This window comes from Topomyia yanbarensis, chromosome 1 (genome assembly GCF_030247195.1).
Source record: "Topomyia yanbarensis strain Yona2022 chromosome 1, ASM3024719v1, whole genome shotgun sequence".
Taxonomy (NCBI): domain Eukaryota; kingdom Metazoa; phylum Arthropoda; class Insecta; order Diptera; family Culicidae; genus Topomyia; species Topomyia yanbarensis.
In genome coordinates, this window is record NC_080670.1 from 31760562 (window position 1) to 31784846 (window position 24285).

General features: G+C 40.1%; 1 protein-coding gene across 1 annotated transcript in view; it reads right to left on the reverse strand.

Annotated features, from left to right (window-relative positions):
• Positions 1 to 23478, reverse strand: part of LOC131677286 (titin-like) — a 139829-nt gene extending 116351 nt beyond the window's left edge. The window contains exon 1 of the mRNA XM_058957004.1: positions 23396 to 23478. The gene's annotated coding sequence lies outside the window, so the exon portion shown is untranslated. The remainder of the gene's footprint in view (positions 1 to 23395) is intronic.
• Positions 23479 to 24285: the final 807 nt, after the last annotated feature.

Here is a 24285-nt window from a genome sequence, read left to right on the forward strand (position 1 = left end):
TAAGCATCATCAGCAACGAATGCAGTAACAATGACGACGGATTTACACTGATCAACAATAAGTGCAAGAAGCAAGGGAGAACATCTGATCCCGGACACCAAGCCAGCTTCGACCGGGACGTGAAAAACAAGAGAGAATTAAATGACCCCCCTGATGCTGTTTGCCAACAGACCTCGCGAAAGGTCTCCGCTCGCAAAAAAAAGTTGCGCGCACGAGATCCAATTAATTAATTCTTGTTCGTATTTTTTATTTTTACATGTATTGTAAACGTATAAAAGATCCACGGCTCCGTTAAGCTACCGCTATGAGCCGTGTCAAATAAACGAATTATAAAAAAAAAAAAACTGGAACATGGTGGGGTGCTCACCCAGGAGACCTGATCAGGCTGTACAAAACAACGATATTGTCGGTGATGGAGTACGGGTGTTTCTGTTTCCGCTCCGCTGCGAACATACACTTCATCAAACTGGAGAGAATCCAGTATCGTTGCTTGCGCATTGCCTTGGGTTGCATGCATTCGACCCATACGATGAGTCTCGAAGTGCTGGCGGGCGTTCTTCCGCTAAAAAATCGATTTTGGGAACTCTCATATCGATTGCTCATCCGATGCGACATTCTGAACCCGTTGGTGATTGAAAACTTCGAGAGGCTCGTCGAGCTTAATTCTCAAACCCGATTTATGTCCTTGTACTTCGACTACATGGCACAGAGCATTAATCCTTCTACGTATACTCCCAACCGTGTTCGTTTCCTAGATACTTCTGATTCTACTGTATTCTTCGACACATCCATGAAGGAAGAGATTCGTGGAATCCCGGACCATATACGCCCTCAAGTGATCCCCAATATATTTTATAATAAATTCCGAGAAGTCGACTGTGACAAAATGTTCTACACTGACGGATCAAATCTCGATGGGTCCACTGGCTTCGGTATCTTCAACAATACTATCACCGCTTCATTCAAGCTCAATGATCCTGCTTCAGTTTACGTCGCAGAGTTAGCTGCAATTCAGTACACCCTTGGGATCATCGACACTCTGCCCACAGATCACTACTTCATCATTTCGGACAGCCTCAGCTCTATCGAGGCTCTTCGTTCGATGAAGCCCAAAAAGCAATTCCCATATTTCCTGGGGAAGATACGGGAGTCCTTGTGTACGTTATCTGAAAAATCTTACCAGATTACCTTTGTTTGGGTCCCCTCTCATTGTTCTATCCCGGGCAATGAAAATGCCGACTCATTAGCAAAGGCGGGCGCATTAAATGGTGACATATACGAAAGACCAATCTGCTTCAATTAATTTTTTAGTATTTGTCGTCAGAGGACGCTCAACAGTTGGCAAACCTCGTGGAGCAACGGGGAACTTGGACGATGGCTACATTCCATTATCCCAAAGGTATCAACGAAGCCTTGGTTCAGGGGGATGGATGTGGGTCGGGATTTTATTCGTGTAATGTCCCGATTTATGTCCAACCGCTACACCTTAGATGCGCATTTGCGGCGTATTGGGCTTGCGGAGAGTAGTCTGTGCGCTTGTGACGAGGGCTATCACGACATCGAGCACGTTGTCTGGGTATGCGGCGGGTATTTGGACGCCAGGTCTCAGTTAAAGGATTCCCTTCGGGCCCGAGGTAGACCACCCAATGTCCCAGTCCGAGATATGCTGGCAACTCGTGATTTCCCCTATATGTCCCTTATTTATACTTTCATAAAAACGATAAATATCCCAATTTAGCCCCTCTCTTTTTATTTCTCGTTTTTAGAAGTTTCCTCCTGCCGTGTGGAACCGATCAGCTCCAGACTGCCACTATGTAGCCGCCGTCGCCCTTACCACTACGGAAACTGAATCGAGAGCGACTCGAGGTCCGATGACATTTAAAGGATTCCCCGCGGGTCCGAAGAATACCATCCGCCAATCCGACCTACTAGACTGAGGCGCTAATTGGTTTCGCTGATCTCCTGTTTGTCCGAATGTTGCAAGTTTTGTTCTTCTCTCCCGGTCACCATCTGCGCATTCTCTCCCATGTCCTTGATACAACTGCTAATCCCCCTCTGAATATCTTGACCAAGCATAAGTCTCCGATAAAAAATCAAATTTGTATTCCGTATTCCTAGTTTTAAGATATTTGTAATTTTACCTCTTTGTTAAAACTATTGTCCCCCATCTGGTAAATAGAATTGTATCCCTAGTTTTAAAACACCGGTGAAATTTTTCATAAATATTTGTCCCCCTTTTGTGTACCAAACTATATTGTTAGTTTTAAGATAACTGTAAATATTTCCTAAAAACTATTACTATTGAATTCCTTGTTTTAAATTTTTAATAAAAATTTTTTTTTGCCCCCTCTCTTGTATATAGAATCTTATTTCTAGTCTTAAGATAGCTGTAAAATTTTTCTCTTTCATAAAAAAAAAATATTTCAACATTGTAACCTCCTAGTTTTAAAATATCCAAAATGTAAAAACAAAAGAATTTGGCACCGCCAAGCTAACGCATTTGTGCCTATCAAATAAACGAAATGAATAAAAAAAGATATAGTATTTCTAATCGCTTCTTGAGCGCTGGCCCGAATGAATTGCAGTTAGAAGTTTTGATTTTTGGGGTAAATTTTTTAAATCAGATGTTTTCGGGAACCATGGTATATTTGTCAGAAAGACCAATCCACATTTCACACAGACAGTTAGATGTTAAATGATAAATCTGGGCTTGTAAGTAAAGATGTACAAATAAGTTTTTTTTGTTTGTTCTAATCAATGCTTCAAAACTGCACCAAAATTAAAGTTAGACAATTTCCTAACGTCTATAGAGTCTTAGAGAGGACCAATTTGGTCATTTGATGACGATCTAATGGCCATGCGGAGTTTTGGAGAAACTCTTGGAAGACATTTTGTACAGACCAAAAATTTGATCGTCATTTCAGCTTGAGAATAACCTACTTTTATGACCAACTTATCACTTACTTGAAAGGGACTTTCTGGGAAATGTGAATTATTTTTCAACTCGCCAAAAAAAATCGGCTCAATATCGTGAAACAAATCGAGCGGACAAGAGAATGTAAATTACTTTCCCTCGCCTCGAGTCGTGACGAAACGCAATCTCCAGAACCAATGATGAATGATCCTTTCCCCTGTAAGTTATTATTTATTTGTGTTCGCGCGCCCAACAAAACAAGAGCACCAAAGTAAACATCAGCAAGCCTTGAATTTTGACAGACCCGTCAGAGGGCCAGCGCTAGACGGCGTCACACACATTGGCTCAAAAAGCCGTCGAAAATCCCCGATCGAAGCCTCGGCTATGTCACAAATCTTCACCGCCGACTGCGATGGCTTTTAGTCCTCAACATATCGCCACCTCAGTTCCCCCTCCCCTCCAGCGCCCATCCACCACCACACAAGACGTGCGATCCGGGAAAGGTAAATTGATTGAAATAATACCCGGCAATTTGGACGCAATCATTCACACCTTCGCCTTTCTCTTTTGGAGCGCGCTTTCGGACACTTTTGGGGCGGAATGCGACATGCTAGCCAACGACGTTACGGTTTATAATTTTTGATGGTGGGTCTGCCTGCGCTGCACACTGTCGCGCTCGTCTCGTCGTGGTTTTTCCCGGGGCTCGGGGTGTCCGTCCATGCACGTCTCAATTCAGGGCACTGATTGCTGTCACTTTGGCATCATCGGATCGGGGAGCCTGCATTCGCGTCGCAGAGCAGCAGGTGCCTTGAATGGCGCGTTGGGCTCTTCGGCTCGTAGTAGTAAGCCCTGTAATTTGTGCTGGCCTAATTGATTGGGAAATTATCGGCTTTAAATTATTTGCCGATCGCAGGAACCTGTTTCTAACGTTTCAATTTATGCAACAGGTCCAGTTTTAGTTCAGTGGGGCTCTGCAGGAGCTTGTTGATTCTAGTGTGATTTTTTTTTCTGCTCATGATTTGATACATTACCGCGCCAGTTCCATTATCAAACTGTGCAAAGCTCGGAGTGAACATTCCAGCAGCAGAAGGCATGTCAAAGTGCGGCAGGAAAAAATAAATTATGCCACATGCAAGTAGGTTTTTGCTATCAGTGCACACCGCGGATCGGCGAGGGGTGCGTCACGCGAGTCCGTACAGCGAGGTGTTCGAATCCAGTGGGGCTAGTTTGGCAGAAGTTTTGGGAATTGGGTTAAAAAAGGAACATGCCAAATTGGCAGAGTGTTCAACGCTACTGAATTGGCTGGTTCCTGTAGAGTTGTCGTTTGAAGTTGGGAAATCCTCGCCTAGCAACACTGTACCCGATAGGTCGTGCAGAGCATCCAGTTTGAATTTGATTGCAAAACTAGGCGGGGTTTGCTTGCTTAGTCCAAAAGATTTGTTGATTCATGAGCTTCACAATTCACATGCTAGCTGATGGGTTGATTTTGTAGAAAAAAAGCTCACGCTGCAGACCCTCATAGATGCATGATGAAACTGGATCTGTCAAAGAGTTATCACGGATTTTGGAATGTAGTCTGTGCAACCTTCCAATGAGCATTAATTATTCCCGGCAACTTTCCCATCCCAAACATAAACCGCTGTGACTCGGTCAGCATGTGGCATATCGACCGAGCGACTAATCGCCCTTTTGGGGCAAGAAGCTTTCCCAACTACCGACCAAGTGCCACCATCTACGCCACACATTTCGGATCACAGCAGGTCGTTTTGTTCACAATTATCAAACTCTGCTTGATATTGACCACAAAATTGAGCATGAAAACAGCAAACAGTCCGATCCAAACAAACGAACGTGAAAAAAATCAATAAGCCATCCGGCTGTCTCACCGCGGAGGCAGTTCGGATCTAGTAGGGCTCTTTCCGTGTCTCTCTCTCTCTCTCTGTCTCGCAACTAGAGCAATTACCATGCTAATTGACAGCAGCGGGCTCACGGAGCTCCACAAGATTTCAATCAGCGCCCGCTTTGATTGATTGTAGAATGATTGGAGCGCCCCTTGGCCCCCGGGAATGGAACCGCATGAGTGTGCGCGCGGGCATTTGCCTAACCGCTTCGTACTTGATTGATTCATCGCTCCCGCAGAGCCCCTGCTTGGATCGCTCGCCGTGTTCACCGTCAGCCAGCCAGACGGCCAGCGGTCTCTGGTGGGCCGCTCATAAATCATAGTCCGATTTCCTACGCGGGGAGTGGCCCGTGTGTTGAGAAATTAGGCGAACAAAGCTCGAGGGAGGCCCCGATGGTGGTGCAAGCTTATCACGCACTCTTATGCCGCTCGACCTTCCAGGAGATGCCCTCCCAGTGCCACCATTTTCACACGGTCCTTCCGTAATTGTCTTGAAATAATCGAATCATCCAGAGGAATAATGCTAATTGAATTAATGAAAGAACCTATAACTAGGGGTACTCACCGTTTCGCAATAAAAAAGAAGAAGAACAACTCGCTCAGTGGAGCTGATTGTTTCAAAAATTAAAATAATGATAGATTGAGCGTTGAAAAAATCTCGGTAATGAAGATAATTGGAGCCCCCCTTTTTGGATGCCTGACCCTCTTGTCGCCGCTTGCTCGGATCGTTTCGTGATGTGTCCCACTGCTCCTAGTAGGCCGCCCTCCATTGATCATAGAAGGCACAGGAAAATATTAATTAGATTCGGATAGCTAGCTACGGGGGAAAGGCGCAGGTTGGTGATCGAGAGTGATCGCTGCTCGGCAGCTCCGGGTCCGTAGGACAGAAAAGCTCGACTATTGTGACATTTTGAGGTCACTCCAGACACGTGATTGATCCATCTGACGGCAGCCGACGTTGCCGGTTCCGGCCTTTTAATTATTATACATACTCAGCTCTGTCTACTGTTCAACCTACGGGGAAAGGATCGAGTCTGTTTGTTTTGTAGTTACCGGAGAAATTCTGGTCTCGACGGCCCTTCTATCTCTCTCATCTTCACCGATCGATCATAACGAAAATATGATTAATAGGCTTTGTTTTCGAGAAGATGGTTCGTTCACCGCTCTAATAGAACACAAGCCATACATGCGTGGTGCGTCGATTAGTGCGCTTCATTATAGATCACTTTGGCTGATGATCGTCGATTCGAAACGGCATGTCCATAGCTAAACCGATAATTTCATGTTCGAGCCAAGCGATCTATTCGAACCGCTCATCGATTCGGCACGGTTTCCAGACCAATCCGTCAATCCAATCGGGGCTAGGAAGGGCGCATTGATCCCCCACTCGGTTGTGAAGATCTTGTAACCGAAAGCTTCTTGATCTCTGGAAATTTGTTAAAATCCGGTAGGATTAAGTAATTGAATGTACGGGGGTACGGCGCAGGTGGCGATCAAGGCTACCATGAGCGGACTGATTGCGGACAAAAATTTACACCCGGCAGGGATTCTCGCTCCTGCCGAGCTACGCCGCACGCTTGATCATGCAAAATTGGATTTTTATTCAAATCGTTTGCCTAATGTTATTGGTTTTTAATTTTTACACGTCTCTATTTTATAATACGATTTTGCTCTGTTTTGATTTCTGGCTAACTGCCCACCGGTGAGTGAGTGCTGCGTGGTGGTTGGTCCCTCGCGGATACAGCAACAATAGCAAGGGTACCAACAACAAAATGATAATAATCAGAGAACCTGATTTTTTAAATCACGTTTTCTCTGATTTTAATAAATAGCTTCCGCCTGGCAGCGAATCCGGTCAGTAGTTTAGGTCAGATGTTGGCATTAATATAACTGCCTTCGATCAAAGGGGTGAGTGCACTTTTGGTGTGATTAAAATTCAAATGTCTTTGCAGTAATCAGCTTAAGTGCCACTCTGGGGTTTCAAAAGACGGAGTCAGTCAAGATTAAGGTTTCCGCGCAGTAATTAATTTCAAAGCTGCTAATAAAATGCGTGGCACCAAGTCGCCAGTGAACGAGCATAACGGAGCCATTGGTCTTTAATTGATTTGCAATATCAGGGTTATTACGTAAGACGACAAAATGGAGTAAACTAGGAAGTAATTTTTGATTGCAAGAAAAAAACAGTCTTCCTGCTAAATCGCTTCAGTTTTCAGCATTGCACAGCAATGGAAGACATTTTTTTCGAGATTACTTCAGATCTTGATATTGCATGACATATAAGACATTTTTTCCGATTGGTAGGGACTTTTATCGATGTGTTACATCAATATATCTAGACCAATATATTGAAGAACCCAATTTTTAGGAGCTGTGAGCTGGTTTGTGAATCATTAGTGACGACGCATTTCATTACATTCGAATCATCAGTCCAAGTGCCATCATGACATTCCGGTTATGTCCCAGACATTATCCACCCATCTTTTTGCACATGTAAGTAAAACAAAGCTGCTTTTATGACATATTGCTAACAACGGTTTGGGAAAACGGATGTCGAACAAGATTCGTCATCAAAAACTCTAACTTTCGGTTTAAAATCATATACATTGTAATGTATATGATTTTAAACTGAAAGTTAGAGTTTTTGATGACGAGTCTTGTTTGACATTCATTTTACCAAACCGTTGTTAGCAATATATCATAAATTAGAAGCGTATCAAAGATAATCCGTTAAATATCCTAATGTTTTCGAGAGAACTAACGCAAAAATATTTAGCGGCGACTGATATTTTGTCTAGCTAGGCTCAAAATTGTAATATTCTGTCTTTTATGAAGTACTACTACGTCTACATGCCAGCTCATGAAGTTGAGATCGATGGTGTAGTTACCGATTCGAGTTTGTCATGCGTGGATCTACTGAAGCACGGGGTTAGTTGTTTCAAGGACCCCTTACTCTGATGAGCAAATATTTTGAATGGCAACTTCACTGGGCGGGACAAAATGGTGCGTCCTCTCAAAATTCGTATCAGCTAACCTTTGGCACGAGAGTCCACGTCACCATGCCCCGCGAACAAAAAGAGTCCGAGAAATGTGAAGCATTCCCTTAACAAACTCTCTCAGTATTCTTGTACGGAAATACTAAAACGAGCTACGCCACTCACGACCAAAAATCTTTAGCTCACTTGACTCAGGAGTGTGACTCTGACTACATCCATCTTTTAGTGCTCCCAAAACTATAGGCAGATGAGATTACTTGTAAGGTTTTAAATGTTTCTCTTGTGAGGCCGTCAAATATACCAGCTCGAGAAAGCTATGACACAAAGTCTTAGTAATTTAAGATTAAACAAGGAATTTCCAACGCTTCTAGGAAAACCAAAAGTCTAATGTGTCATTTCAACCAGAGATTCAACTTTGCGCAAGACTCGTTCATTACTGACAGCTTTGTGGTATTGCGATACTCTTCCCGGCATCAGAAAGACTTTTACCACTTTCGGTGGGGTCTCACTTTGCTGTTTACATTGGCTTTTTTCTGTTCGACTTTCGAACATTAATTTAGTGTGCATTTGAAAATGGCACTTCTATCATGACTTATTTTATGACTTTTCCTCACTTATTTTATAAAATAGATCACAATTTCAGAGCCCCCTAAGCTTGGCGCAGGCTGCGGGCCTGGATGTAAGATATTTTTTCAATTATAGAGGCTCGCACCTTAGGGTCATTTGCCTCTTTTTTCGGATTAGAAAAATTTATAACCCTATGTGCCGAGTTTGGAATCGAACCCATGTGCGGCTGCATACAAGGCGATCGGTGTTCCAACTACGCCATGCGCGTCTCTCCTCCGAATGGAAGATTTTCTTAATGCCTCAAAGCTACTCCATAAACCACACAAACTCAGATCTGACAGTAATTTCGCTTATTTTACCAATTATGCAACAGCTCGGAATTTCAGCCTTTTAACTAAAACCCAGAGGGCCGTGTCTTTCATACCATTCGACTCAGGGCCTCGTGATCGGAAAATGTCTGTATGTGTGTATGTGTTCATGTTTAATGTATGTTTATGTGTCAAATAATCTGACTATTTTTTCTCAGAGATGGCTGGGCCGACTTTAACAAAGTCATACAGAAATGAAAGGTGTAACATCGCCTGGCCTATTTAATTTTATTAGAATCGGAGATATAGTTCCGGAGTTACGGGTTAAATAGCGCGGCCACACATCAAATTCTCATATAAACCAGTAATACTTCGACAAAGTCCCTGAGTTAAATACACATCTCTTTCGCCCTTTAAAACCTGATTTTAAATGAAAGGTATAGCATCCTTACTAAATGTTATCGAATTTCATTTGTATCGGAGTACAGGTTCCAGAGGTATGAGTTGAAGAGCGCGATCTTTTATGTGTGAACCGTTTTTGCCTTTCTCATATAACAAGGTTAGGCTGCTCGGAATTTCGACTTTTTCCTTCATTATTACAATAACAATGTTGGCGAACATGACAAACTTCTTAGGTCTTTAATTTGGGTGTAACGCATTAGGAATTGAGACGTTGGGCATACGGACGTTTGGTATAAAATATCATGTATCACCTAAAGCAACTTATTTTTGGTGGTGATGGCCTCGGGTGGTAAGAGCGTGAAAATATACACTGAAAAAAAGGTTGTGCCATTTTTCACAAAAAAAATATTTAGAAACAAAAACCAAAAGAGAAAAGAAATATGATGGAGAACTTATCGGTAAAAAAGTTTTTCTAACAATAACTTTATACATGTTTTCAAATTTCATACTAATTGACATACAAAACTATAATTTTATTACAGAATATAATTCTAAATGTCATTTTAAATTAAAATGTATTTAACAAAAATCTTCCAAAATGCGATAGTTTTCGAGATATTTAGAATTTTGTTCCAACAAAAACAGTTAATTCGTGTGATTTTGCCCTTTTTAAAAGTTATTCGCGTTACCCCATCTTAAAATGTCAAAAATCTAATGTTTATCGTTTTAAAGACGTAAAAGAAAAATTTTCAGTGTATTTGGATCATGGAGAAGCTTTCAATAAAAAAATATCCAAACAGCAACTTTTGACATATTTTTATAATTCTTACAGTAAAAAATGCAATTTTCTTTTTGAATATGATTCTAAACGCTATTTTAAATCAAATTGCTAATAACAAAAATTTTCTGAAATGTAGTAGTTCTCGAGATATTTCAAATTTTGTTCGAACAACAATTCTTTTGTTTTCTTACGACCTTTTCAGAGGTTATTCGCGTTTCTCCATCAACAATAATAAGTTTTTCAAAAGGCCCATAGCATTTCCTGTAACTTTCTCTTCGACATCAAGATGATATTGTAAACCATTTGAAAGCTATACGAAAACAACCAAAATATGATCGAACTATTTAGTTTAATCATAAGACCATATTGTTGAATTTGTTTTAGTAAAAAATGACACAAAATTTTTTTCAGTGTATATTTTTCTCGCATATAAATATTCATTGTCTCAAACTCGTCCTCAGAAAGTTTTGCTGTATAAAATACAGTAATCGATAAAAAAAATGAAATTTATACGCATAGAAATGTTTACGCCCTTTTAAAAAAAATTGCTCTTGAGTCAAAATAATCTTACTGATTGTGGAAAATGTTTAGTCTTCCATGCCGATGAAATGTATAAAGTTTCAAAGGAATCCACGATGGTGATCAGGATTTTAATTATTTTCGGACGGATCCTCGTGAAATTCCTGAAAGCAACAAACAGCCAGAAGCCAGACTCATAAGCTATTCGATTAGGTACTGACAAAAATCAACGGATGTGTTTTGATCGACGATTAAATTTTAGAGAACCGTAGCGTTTCAAACCAATTCCGTGGCTCAAATTCTTCAAGGATCCTGCTCGCGGTAAGGTTCCTGGTTGATTAAAGTTAGTGCACCCGAACAAAAAAAAATGATTTGGCAAGGGATTTGTTCCTGCGGCAAGAAAACCATCGTTTTCATGACAGATAATAATATTAATTCAAAAGTAAAGGGGGTACCTCTTCAAACGGATTAAGTTCCAGTTCATTGTTCAGTTGCGTTCTGACCCGATCAAGTCAGCTGCCATTACAGCAAGGACGCTCTACAAATGGTACAACGGCAATGCCAAAAGAACTGCATCCACCAAATTGTCCCCAGTATTATGGGTCCAATAGTAAGCAAAGTATTGGGCGATAATTAAGTGGAAACGGTAGATGAAGAGAACAGTGACTAGCAATATTGGTCGAATGAAGAATTATATTTGGAATGACTGAAGAGTTTGAGCGTCGTAGAAAGAGCGACATCAACAGAAAAGTGATGGAATTTCTTTCGAAATAACGATGATATATTTCTTTCAGTTTTGAAAAATGGAATAACTTTTGGCTCTAAGGTAAAGGTAGAGGTAAAGGTTACTTCTGACAAACTATGATTTTTTTGCCACACGAACAGATCCCTGGCCAAATCATGTATCGCCTTAAAATTTTTGTTGTTGAAATTACTTTTTGATCTTTTTGATTAAAAGAAAGCTTACGCAAATACACGCATTTGAAAGTGCCCCGTTTCTAAATGATCTAGCCTTTCGCTGTAGGTTGTAATGAAAACCGAAAGTCTTGCGGCCACAGCTGCAACTTTCTTGCCAGATCGTCAGCTTACCGGCAAATTCGCTTGACCGTAATATTTTTCTTTATGATTCGGCTCGAAAACCTTCCCGAGTACACATATTTCGAACTGTACTGTTTGTTAACCACGTTATGAAAAGCTTCATGAATTTCTGACACAGGTTCAGATACACTGAACCGCATCCATACATTGATTATACCATTCGGACAACATACAAACTTTCCTTGAAATGTTTCAATACTGCCCAGATGATGGTTTTAAGCTATTTTCAATTCTTTTGCAATACTCATACCCGATCATTGCCTGCATATTTTTCATAACTTAAAGATGCAAAATATTCAAAACAATAGCGCCATTTTTTCAAATGTTGCATTAGAAGACCCTCTTTAGGGAAATTAAAAAGGAAGAATATTTTAACAGCTTCGTTTTAAAAGAAAAGAAGCAAAAATATGTCCCTATTTTGTCAATAATATTGTCAGCTTACAAATCAACGATACGTGACGTGACGTGACATGACATGGCGATATAACATGAAATGACGACATGATATGACGTCATTAAATGATAACATGGCATGACGACATGACTTGACATGACATCACATAACATGACAACATTTACCCAATTGACATTTCACCCGAAGACAATATATTCACCCTTATGCTACAAAAACAAGAATGCAGTTCGCCTGAAAAACATACCGGTATGAAAGTACACTCAGGTTTTTTTTACGCGGGGGATACAGGCCGCGTAAATGAAAACCGCGTAAATTTCATAATCCGCGTAAATGAAAACCGCGTAAATTTCAAAATCCGCGTAAATGAAAACCGTGTAAATTTCAAAATCCGCGTAAAGGAAAACCGCGTAAATTTCAAAATCCGCGTAAATGAAGACCACTTAAATTTAAGTATCCTCGATAAAGGGAACCTCGTTGATGGATACCGCGTAAATTCCAAAATCCGCGTAAATGAAAACCGCGTAAATTTCAAAATCCGCGTAAATGAAAACCGCGTAAATTTCAAAATCCGCGTAAAAAACCGCGTAAAAAAATACCTCGCAAAAAAAACCACGTAAAAAAAACCTTGAGTGTACACTACAGTAATTTAAATTCATTGATTGTCCAGTAGTCGCGTCGTTGTACAGTGCTCTCAAAGCGAAAAAAGACGGTCATAACTAATTTTCGGAAAAAAATTCTCCGCGTTTAAAAAAATGTCTTTACTTCATCTCAAATATCTCCAGTTATACTTCGCCGGTTTTGACATTTTTTATACCAAATTGGCCATAATTGTAATACCCATCGATTATTTATTAGGGTGTCCCAAAATGACATCATATTAAAAAAAAGTCATCGGGCTGACTTCTTAAATGAAAGATTAGGGTATTAGGACCACTTTCTTCTTCGGAGTGGATTTGCCAAAACGCTCCCTACTGGTGGCGAATTTCTATTTTTTTGAAAAATGGGCGATTTTGGGTAAAATTTCAAATTCATGCCTGGTGAAGTTCCCCTGAACTGTTTTAGATTTTTTTCAGCATTTTTTTATTTTTCTGGAAATCCAAGTGGACAAGTTTGGTGAGTTAGCTTGTACAAATTTTGGATTATAAGAGTGCAGAGTCATTAAAACTTATTAAAAAGAATAATTTTTGATGTTTTCCATTAGTTTTTCTTCGAAACTACAAAATTTTAAATGTATAGAAAACACTTCAAATAGTTGAGCCGAATACAGGTACGTAATTTTGTTTAAGAATGTGTATAGCTACGGAGAATAGGGTATGAGTTAGAATTATTAGCAATAGGTGCAGAATGGAGGAGCAAATTCATCGTTTGACATTTTCATTGAGCGATTTTGAAATTTTCATGAATATTAAATATTTTTCTCGGTGAGTTAGCAAAAACTCAAAAACTGTCTGACAGCACAAAAATTTTATATTGCTACATTTATCGAGAGAACTGCGTGTCTAATCAGACGCAGCAAGGTTAGATGACTAAAGCCAAAGCGTACCCGTGGACGATGCTAAACAAATATGATTACCCCTGGCACCCACCACGGGCGGGGGAACTCGAGCATGTACATGTTTGGTTCGATTATGCCCCAGTCCAAGCCCATATTGCTGAAAAACGATTCGCATACCCCTTTCCATCATTACCGCCTGACACCTCAATTGGGACAACTCTAAAATAGGCCCTCGCTTCACTAGTGACGACTTTTGACCGTTTGAACTTTTAGTTTTCAACCGTTGTTTTCTTCGTTCGTTCAACGATTTGCATGTTTTGTTTTGCCCGCTGATCGAAGCAGGCCACCCATCCAAATTGCCGAAGAACACACACACAAAAGGACCGATTGTAGTGTATTCCCTCCGTTTCTGGTGCTGCGGGTGCTCATTTAGGACGAGGTCTTACGTAATTATTTGTTTGCTTAATTTCTGGTTTGCCTCACGTCTCGATCCAAGATCGAAAGTTGCGGTCACAAAGTTGCACCGATCAATTAAATATCACACTACCAGGCCGGGCGTGAGAAAATCTCACCCCCGTTTTGCGGGACTCCATATAATAATTCCCTCGGCCTTCTACGGTCTGATAAACAGCTGGCATTGCTATAGTGTTCGCGTGGTGCCTGCCTCCCACGCTCCAAGAACAGTCGCAGTCGGCTACGCCGGAGAAAGGAAGGTTATGTACTTCCTCTGGGTTCCTCTTTCGGTCTGTCTGTGGTGACTGTGTCAGGCCGACCTGTTGACAACGGCGATGATCAATGTTTTCGCGAGTTGAGCTGGAAAATTGAGCCAGAGCGAAAATATTTATTGCCATTGTCAAATGATTGTTGTTGTTGTTCGGGCCATTGTTCTTCTTATTATTTTTCGTTTACCTGCCCAAGCTGTCGGCTTGGTTTCCTATTGTTCAGTCAGCCGGTCGGTGGGTGGGTGGGTTGGTTGGATGGTTTGGAACAGAAGGAAGTGGTAGGAATTGCGCGCAATCTCAGTTTTAGCCAGCTCGGACGGACGGACGGACGGAACCGGGTCTCGGCGAAAGGCGAGTGCGCCGAAGCGGAGCGAAGTGATCGAGAGCGACTTATTCATACTTTTCAGCATATCTGCCGGTCTAATCTGTATTTATTGCTATTATGGCATCATTGATGTTTCATTACTGTATTATTTATTGCCGGCGAGGAGGGGTATTTATTTCGTTTGACATTTCGAGCATGACAGTCGTTTGTGGGGAGAACTGCTGCTGGTCTCAATTTGTTGTGGCAGTTGTAGTAGCAGTAGTTGTAGTAGTAGGCCACGAGTTCGATGCCGAGTCGGTGACACTAGTTTCAGTGAGGAAAGGTGATCGACCTAACCGGTGGTTGGGATGTATGTACATAATGTTCATTTCATTTACCCGAAACGGATGCAATAGATATGCGAAGTGTACAACAAATACAAGAAAAGTAAGAATTGAGGCAAAAAAATGACAAGACATCAAACACGTTGTTTGGTCGAGTGTTGAATATCGTTGAATCGTGCCCTACATTTCGATGAATTAGCAAATGGACGCTTTTCCCAACCCTGGTTTTTCTGTTTTCCTCATCTACAGTTCTCACCTAAGAAATGTAGCTAATTAAAAAGAAATTGAAGAATCTCTCTTCTTCTAAGTGAAAGTAAATTTCAAGTGAGGAAAATAGTCACCGTAGCTAAAACTAAACTAAACATGATATTGATTCTTAGTTATCAGTACATTCAAGTCATTTTTCTTGTATGACGAAAATTGTCAAACCTATTAAACTAGTTTAATAATGGCTCAAATTGTTCCGTTTAGTATTAGAAACTATAAATAAAATGCCCACCGAGTTTTTAAAAAAAAACAACAGCAGCTGAAGCAGTGCGACCTATCAAATAAATCGACAGTTTTTTGGGGAGCTCGTGCGATGGTATTTTAGCACTAATTTTGACAAATAAGCACTCGTTGGAAAGGTTATATAACTGGCAACGTTTTGGCATTAATGATTTTATGCATGGCTAAAACATTTTTCAAGCTCAATCCCATAAAGCGAAGGTACTTTTTCGATGTTTTTAAAATCTGGGGGTACGATAGGTCACTATATTCGAGGTTCAATGAAACAATTTACACACCAAGAAAATCAGCAATTCAACTTTTATTTGAGGAGTGTGACTACAGCAGATTATTTAAAAATTATTAAAACAAGTAATAAATGCAATCCATTGACGTCATTCATGTAAGAAATGAGGAGTGGCAAATGATGTGAAAAATCATGAAGGTACCGCGGAAGGAAATGTTGAAAAAACCAGCAGCAGTTGTGTCAGAAGCCGCGTTTGGTTTTGTATTTGTAAATGACTTCTTCGGTGTCCTCGTCGTTGCCACAGTGTGGAATTGAAGTTGTGCGTTCCGGCTAACGTGGTTGCTTAGCTGTGTGGCGATCACGTTTGCGCTTCGGATAATTTTTCCTTCTCCTTTTCGATCATGTTTTGTTGTATTATCTACTTCAACAACATCTTCAATTACTATATTGTTAACGCACTCGAAATATCTGACGTGCTTTCATTGATAACGAACACTTTGCTTTCTCACGGCACGTAATGTTTCGAACGGAACCTTGAATTGTTTAGAGACTGATCGAATACTGGCGGCATCTTGTACAGCTGACATTGCGTTCTTTACGTCCTGTTCACTTCGTTTTGATGTTTTTCGTACGAAATTACGCTAAATTTCCCTGTCAAAATAGTTAAAATTTACATTATAGTAGTAACCTATAATGCCTCTAAACGGCTGACCTATCGTGCTTCCAAGCGTATGTTTTATGTTGATGTCCACTTTTTTCAAACATAAAAATATCGAAAAACCAACACAATACTAGTGTTCGGCATTAATTTTTACGTAAGAAAAAACTCACTTGACATTTTTTTACGTTGATTAAATGTACTGTACTGAGGACGAAAGACAATCAGGATTCCGGTGAGATTCTCGGGATTCTGGTGGTATTCTCAACAGGATTCGAAAGGAAGCATTCTCAGGGCTGGGATATGGTGGATTTGCCCCTGATTCTGATGGAATTGAGCTCATATTGCTAATTATAACCTGTCAAATGTTGTATGGATACTCAGAATTATGGCAGAATCCTGTTCAGTGTTTTGACTAAATCTTACTCAGGACTCTGACATTATCCTCCTCAACATTTTCCTATTCAGAATATTGATGTCATTTTGATTATGATTTGGATGGAACAGTATAACGTCCAAATAGTAGGGTTCCAAAGTTCTGAAAAGGCTGTTAAAGTCATCAACAAAAATCCACCAGAATACAGAACGCATTTTCTATCAGAATTCTTGCTGAGACTTTATCGAAATCCTGAGCAGGATCCCGACAACACATAACGAGGTTTGCCTCAGAAGCGTGACCAACCATTCGCCAGAATATAGAATAAAATTCCGTCAGATTGCTAGGCAGGACGCCGTCATAATCCTTGGTGAGATTCCATCAGAAAGCACCAGAAACAGATACTAAAGGAACCGAACGCGGTCGAAAACATTGTGTTAGAAGAGGTGTGTTTGTTCTTTAAAGATGTGCTAAAATCCCTCCAGTCGGCCAAATGTCCGTTCGGCCAAATTTCCGTTCGGCCAAATGGGCGTTCGGCCAAATGTCCATTCGGCCAAATGTCCATTCAGCCAAATGTCCATTCGGCCAAATGTCCATTCGGCCAAATGTCCATTCGGCCAAATGTCCATTCGGCCAAATGTCCATTCGGCCAAATGTCCATTCGGCCAAAATGTCCATTCGGCCAAAATGTCCATTTGGCCAAAATGTCCATTTGGCCAAAATGTCCATTCGGCCAAAATGTCCATTCGGCCAAAATGTCCATTCGGCCAAAATGTCCATTCGGCCAAAATGTCCATTCGGCCAAAATGTCCATTCTGCCAAAATGTCCATTCGGCCAAAATGTCCATTCGGCCAAAATGTCCATTCGGCCAAAATGTCCATTCGGCCAAAATGTCCATTCGGCCAAAATGTCCATTCGGCCAAAATGTCCATTCGGCCAAAATGTCCATTCGGCCAAAATGTCCATTCGGCCAAAATGTCCATTCGGCCAAAATGTCCATTCGGCCAAAATGTCCATTCGGCCAAAATGTCCATTCGGCCAAAATGTCCATTCGGCCAAAATGTCCATTCGGCCAAAATGTCCATTCGGCCAAAATGTCCATTCGGCCAAAATGTCCATTCGGCCAAAATGTCCATTCGGCCAAAATGTCCATTCGGCCAAAATGTCCATTCGGCCAAAATGTCCATTCGGCCAAAATGTCCATTCGGCCAAAATGTCCATTCGGCCAAAATGTCCATTCGGCCAAAATGTCCATTCGGCCAAAATGTCCATTCGGCCAAAATGTCCATTCGGCCAAAATGTCCATTCGGCCAAAATGTCCATTCGGCCAAAATGTCCATTCGGCCAAAATGTCCATTCGGCCAAAATGTCCATTCGGCCAAAATGTCCATTCGGCCAAAATGTCCATTCGGCCAAAATGTCCATTCGGCCAAAATGTCCATTCGGCCAAAATGTCCATTCGGCCAAAATGTCCATTCGGCCAAAATGTCCATTCGGCCAAAATGTCCATTCGGCCAAAATGTCCATTCGGCCAAAATGTCCATTCGGCCAAAATGTCCATTCGGCCAAAATGTCCATTCGGCCAAAATGTCCATTCGGCCAAAATGTCCATTCGGCATGATTCTTAATATTTAAAGAAAAAAAATGGTGATTTAAAAAAATTCAATTTATTTATAAAAATTTAAAATACATGCGTTATTTTACAAAAAAAGTTAATTTTTCCGGAACGGTTATGCAAAACGCGTTTTATTCAATATTTTTACATACATCGAAAAGTGATTGAAAACTGTTTATTTTTCTAAACTTCAAAGCTCGAAATTTTGTAACTGGAAAAAATATGATTTTCAGCCAAAACAAAAATGCGTATCAAATAGTTTTAGCAATTCTTTACAAGACAAAAATTTGAAATAAATATATATATATATATATATATATATATATATATATATATATATATATATATATATATATATATATATATATATATATATATATATATATATATATATATATATATATATATATATATATATATATATATATATATATATATATATATATATATATATATATATATATATATATATATATATATATATATATATATATATATATATATATATATATATATATATATATATATATATATATATATATATATATATATATATATATATATATATATATATATATATATATATATATATATATATATATATATATATATATATATATATTATAAATGATAGTGGAAAGGGCCTATCGTAAGAATAGTTCTTGTAATGATGGCTTCCTGTTAAAAATCACAAAGAATTCCCATATTTATCCACTGTGAGAGAGAAAAACGACAAAAACTGTTTGCGGACTTTCTTTCTTTCCTATCACGTCATATCAAAAACCTATTGAAAAAAGGAATTTTGGAAGCGATTTGAAATCCGAGTCCAATGCACCATGTGTAAATATTGTGCCTTTGTGGGGTGAAATATTTTCTGACGATGCAAAAAGTTTTGTTATGATTCATGGTTGAAACATACAGCCTGGAAATTAAGACGCCCGAAGATGACGAAATAGAGGTACGACTACACCGAGTATTTGATCCGAGTTAATAAAAATTCAATACGGACAAATGGAATCAGTTACAATTGATAATTGAAGAAACTTCTTCGCAGGTATTTCTAACGGCGTTTTTGTTGTGAGGGTGCAGATCGAATAACATATTCCTTCCTACGTGACCATGCAATTCTAAGCACACGGAGCCATATTTAAATCAAGATGTGTCAGATTCTTATGTGTCAGTATTGTAATCAGACGACACACCATGGAAAACCTTACGAGAAAGATGGTTCAGATATTAAACAGTACCTACGAGCAAATCCTACGCATGGCCGTTGCAGATATATGTTTTTGTTTTGTTTTTGTTTTTCAGTGATTTGTTCCCTCGGTGTATTTCGAAAAGGTCATTTTATTTCAAACAACTGGTTGTTTGGAATGGAATGGTTTTGAAATCAAGTTTTTTGAAAATTTATTTTTTATATTCCTCTGAAAAAAATTGGTAAAGAAAAACAATTTTATGCGGCGACTAATACAAGAAATTTCGAGGAAATAGAGCATAGCGTATCCAACCGGTGTTCAAATTTGTACAGAATTTCTTTTCTTACGTTCACAATTATCAAAATATGTTATTTTTTAATCCTTCTTGTTCTTCTTTGTCGTTAATTGCGACGATTTTTTTATCATTCTTGAATCAAATCAGAATTCCACACTTTCTCTAAAACTATTTGGAACAGAACAGCACTTCAAAGTTTGTCAAAACGGTCCAGTTCTGTCCCCGCTCACAACAGATTTTCTCTGTTCGAAATCTCAGCAATTCGCACCTGTTTCTACGACCACGTCGCCATGCCGAGGGTCATTTGTGCAGTGTCAGCACTTACTTCAGCTGTCGTTTTATTTCCCTTCGTTACTTCGCAGCCGTGAAATATACACACTCTCTTTTTCCTGCGACCGGTGTTTTCCCTTGCGCTCCTCCAACCTCCTCCAAGCGGGTTACCAAACTAAACTCAACGTAGTAAAGTGCAAAGCAGTGCGCGAACGCCCAAAGGAAGAAACATTTTTACATGCATTCACTGTCTGGCTTGCTCGCGATTTCCACGTTATTGCCTCACTAAGCTGCTGCTGACCACCATCGCGGCTTGGTTTGTGGCTGATGTTATTTTTTTTTGTTTTTGGACCGATCGCCGCCGCCGGCTCGGGGGAGTCCGGAATGTGCAGCCGAAGTTTCATAAATGCACTTACATTAACGTTTAAATTTACATTTGCGAGCTTCACGCGCTCGAGGCACTTTTATTTCGTTCGTTGCCTTTCAAGCTCATCCCATTCTCGAGGAGACTCGAGTCCAATTTGAAAAGTGCTCGTTATAAAATTATTATTATTAACTACGGGTAAAAGGACATTAATGGCTTTATACCGCTTGAATTAATTTGCATACATTTGTTCGGACCAATTTGCTTCCCACCGCAACGGCTCGCTACCTGACTTCGCTCGCTGCCAGTCAGCAGCAGCAGCAGCTGCATCATGCTGAATGAATGCTGTTGCATTTGAAGCGGAAGCATCACGATTGGTACCTGTCATAACCGTAGGCCGGGGCAGTAAACGTTTGACATGGAAGCTATCCTCCGAAAGGCTCATAAATAAAGGGGCAATAGATAAAATGTTATCCTTTCACAATGCACCTGCTCCGCCGCTAGTTTGGTTGGACAGCGTAAAGTTCACTTTTTTTCCAAAGTGGTGTGCATCAACTATCTCCGACGCGATTACGCGCAGTAGGCTTGAGTGCGCTGGTCAGCTTGACCTAAATAATTACCAATCTGGGTGGGGGGCGCGAGCAGCCCAACCGAAGTGATCAAAGCAATCCGAGCTGTTTATCGCCGCAAGGGACAGCCCACCCGAAAATGAAACCGCATCCCCACCCAGCTGGAATTGTTTAATTTGCATTTTACACTCCAATTTAGCAAAGTGTACAGATACTCGAAAGGACGCCTGGTCTTTTTTTTTTGTTTTGGGCAGCGGCATTGATTGATTGATTGATTCGAGAAATGTTTCTTTCTTTCTCATTTCGCCGAAAGTTTCAACGGTGATAAGGCAGATCGAGCGAGAAGGGGTCCCCACATACACATGTGGGCGCAATCACGCATATAACGGGTTCCTCCGTTTAGCGTGTAAATTTAATGTTGCTGACCCGATACAAAAGATCGAAAAATTGCCCCATCGAATTTGACTAATTTTTTAATTCCTTCCAACCGACCGTGCATCGTCGCTACAGCGAAGAGGGTTCTGTTCTGGCGAGTGACCGAACCGAACCGAACCGGACCGGAAAGTGCCAACTCATGGCGCTAGTTGGACCTCTGCAAGTCATGTACTGTGTCATACACACACACCCCCAGTAGGGGTATCTAGTAGGCATCGCTGGCTGGCTGGCTGCGCGGTAATAAGTAGCCTAGAAACTCTATGAGGGGGACAGGAAGCAATAGGATCGAAGATGGTAGGGAGGACGCCGTCAATAGCCATTGATTTTCCTGTACCTAGTTGGCCGTGTTCGGCTGCTTCTTGTGCTATGCGCGGCTAGGTTCTACGCCGATGATGGGACGCATGTATTAATTGGGAAAATTAGCCGAACAATGCACGTTCCAGAGCGATCCGGATTGTGGGAATAATTTGTGGTTAGCAGCACACGCACTGCCGGACGTACGTAGGTATTGATCACAGTTTTGTTCTAGCAGGCCATGATTTCAGTTTTTTTTCTAGATCTGATTTTCAATTGTACTTTTGTCTTGTTCTAGCTGTATCTATATGGATGGTATGATTAACCTTATAAACTAGAAAATAGGAAATAAAGGGTCTGCTAGATTATTCCCTATGTAGATTGGACTAGATTTGTTCTAGGAAAATCTTCCTTCCGGTAAAAATGGAACGTAGTGGTTTGGACTGCGAAAACTAACTTCGGTGTTTGTCAGTGATTATTTTTGGCCAGATAAGGAACTATTGAACAGAGCATTTAATGTGCATGGGGAAAACGCATGGTCTTGTATGAGTGGAATGATGACTTCAATCATATATTTGAGAATAGACAATTCGCGAGAAAGATCGAGAAATAGATACCAATCTATCATTCATATCAGAATTTTTTTTCAGTGTATTTTTATCGAAAATTAATTTTGTTTTTTATTTCTCGGCTTTTCGGTCTTTCAAATCAGAACGGGTATTGTATACTGCCCGACATTTTGGCCACTGGTTTTTGGCCTTTTTCAAGGGAAATATGTTTTCATGAAAAAGGCCAAAACCAGTGGCCGAAACGTCGGGCAGTATACAATACCCGTTCTGATTTGAAAGACCAAAAAGCCGAGGAATAAAAAACAAAATTAATAAACATTATCCGGTCGTATTTATATACTTTATCGAAAACTAAACCAATAAAAGTCATAATCATCTCAGAATCCAATTTCGCTACTGCTAGTTGCAGAATACATGCAAAAAGTATCTGTAACGAATTTGGTATATATTATTAACAAATTTGAATGAAGACTGAAAGAAAGATGGGAAGACTGGAAACTGAGTTTTATTTTTTTTCCTTGAAAGTGCCCAACTTGAATTTTTGACGGCAGGTAAGGAACCCATTTTGGAACAAAATTTGATACAAATCAAAGATGTTTTTTTATAAATCGACTTTAAATTTTTAAAATCGTTTTACTTTTTTCAGTGTAGGAGTCGATGAAGAATTTTTTCATTATTTGTATTCAAAAATTTGACTAATTTAGTGAAAATCCCACAACATTTTTTTTGAAGAATTTGTCATTTTTAGACTATGGCCATTTGAATAATATTGGTAAAAAAAAGTTTGACCCTTTTCAAAAGACAGTCTAGATTATTTTTGGAAAAACAAAGCATGCAAAGTAACTTTTTGTGACAAAGTCTTCATGTACAGAAAGTTTCATTAAAATCTGAGAGGGTGCTGCCAACTCTGAATATGATTTAGCGCGTAATTCATCTTAAGTATAATTTTACACATTGTCTCGTGATTCGTCATTAGAAAATTCCTAAAAAAGTATTTTAATCACCAAATGGGTTTCTGGGTAGCCGGGCGCCCAGAGACTCCTAGAATCCTGAATCGTGCGCTAACTCCGGCACTACTTCGAAACCCGATCATTACTACAATCTAGTACCTATTATCGTGAAACTTGTAGTGTGCGCAGTATTATATACGGCCTCTAATAAAAGCAAGTGTCGGCCTAACATTCCTTCCCTTTCCTACTGCGAACTACGTTCGCGCCTGGCCGGCGCCGGCATTGATCAATAAACAACTTGGAATTACCAGGAGTTGTACATTGAAGGATGATTTGTTACTCCCAAGCATTATCATCTATTGATTCTCTGTGAATTGTCAGTTAGTCCCGATCAACAATGGAGTAGTAACCAGGGGTAGTCGCACAAGCTCAAGCTCAGTTTTCCGCTGGATATTTAAAAAAAAGATTAAAAACGTTATTGGCATTTACGTTAAAATGAAATGTATAATTGTACTATTCAGGCTTTGAGTTATGAGTAAATTATTATTTTTAGAGATTTTTCTACATTGTTTTCGGGATTTTTGATTGCTTATTCGGTATGCTACCTTACTAGTGCTGCGGCACCTACCATCGTGACGGGGCTGTCATCTTGGATATAGCTGACAAGCCACCGCTTTTCTTCTTCAGCCGCTCGTTCCGAGACAGACGCTACTTAGAGCCGCCCCTTAACATGGAGAATAGACGCGCTAGCATTTCCCCATTCCCAGTCAGAACACGACCCAAGATCCAACCGGAGTTGGTTACTCTATCGTCACTATGGTTGGTCGTACCCCAGCTAGCGCCACGTACGTTCTATCTTACTTATTATAAAAAAACGACTCTTTAAATCTGTTGTATGTCCTTGCATCTGAGGTACTGCATGAATTTTATCTTTAAGCTAAAATTTTTTTGGGTCTGTCAATTTCTGATAATAATTGGCCAAACCGGTCAACCGGAACTCCGGAAGTATTGTGTGCAGAACGAGATATACTCAAAAGCTTTTGAAAAACTACAAAAATCGATACAAATACAAATATGTACACTGATATCAGTGTGGGCGTAATGTCCATCCCAGCGATGCTGCCAATGACGTAGATGTTGACCATTTGCTTCGACCCAATTGTCCAGGTGGAACAGAATTATTTTTACGCACAACTTC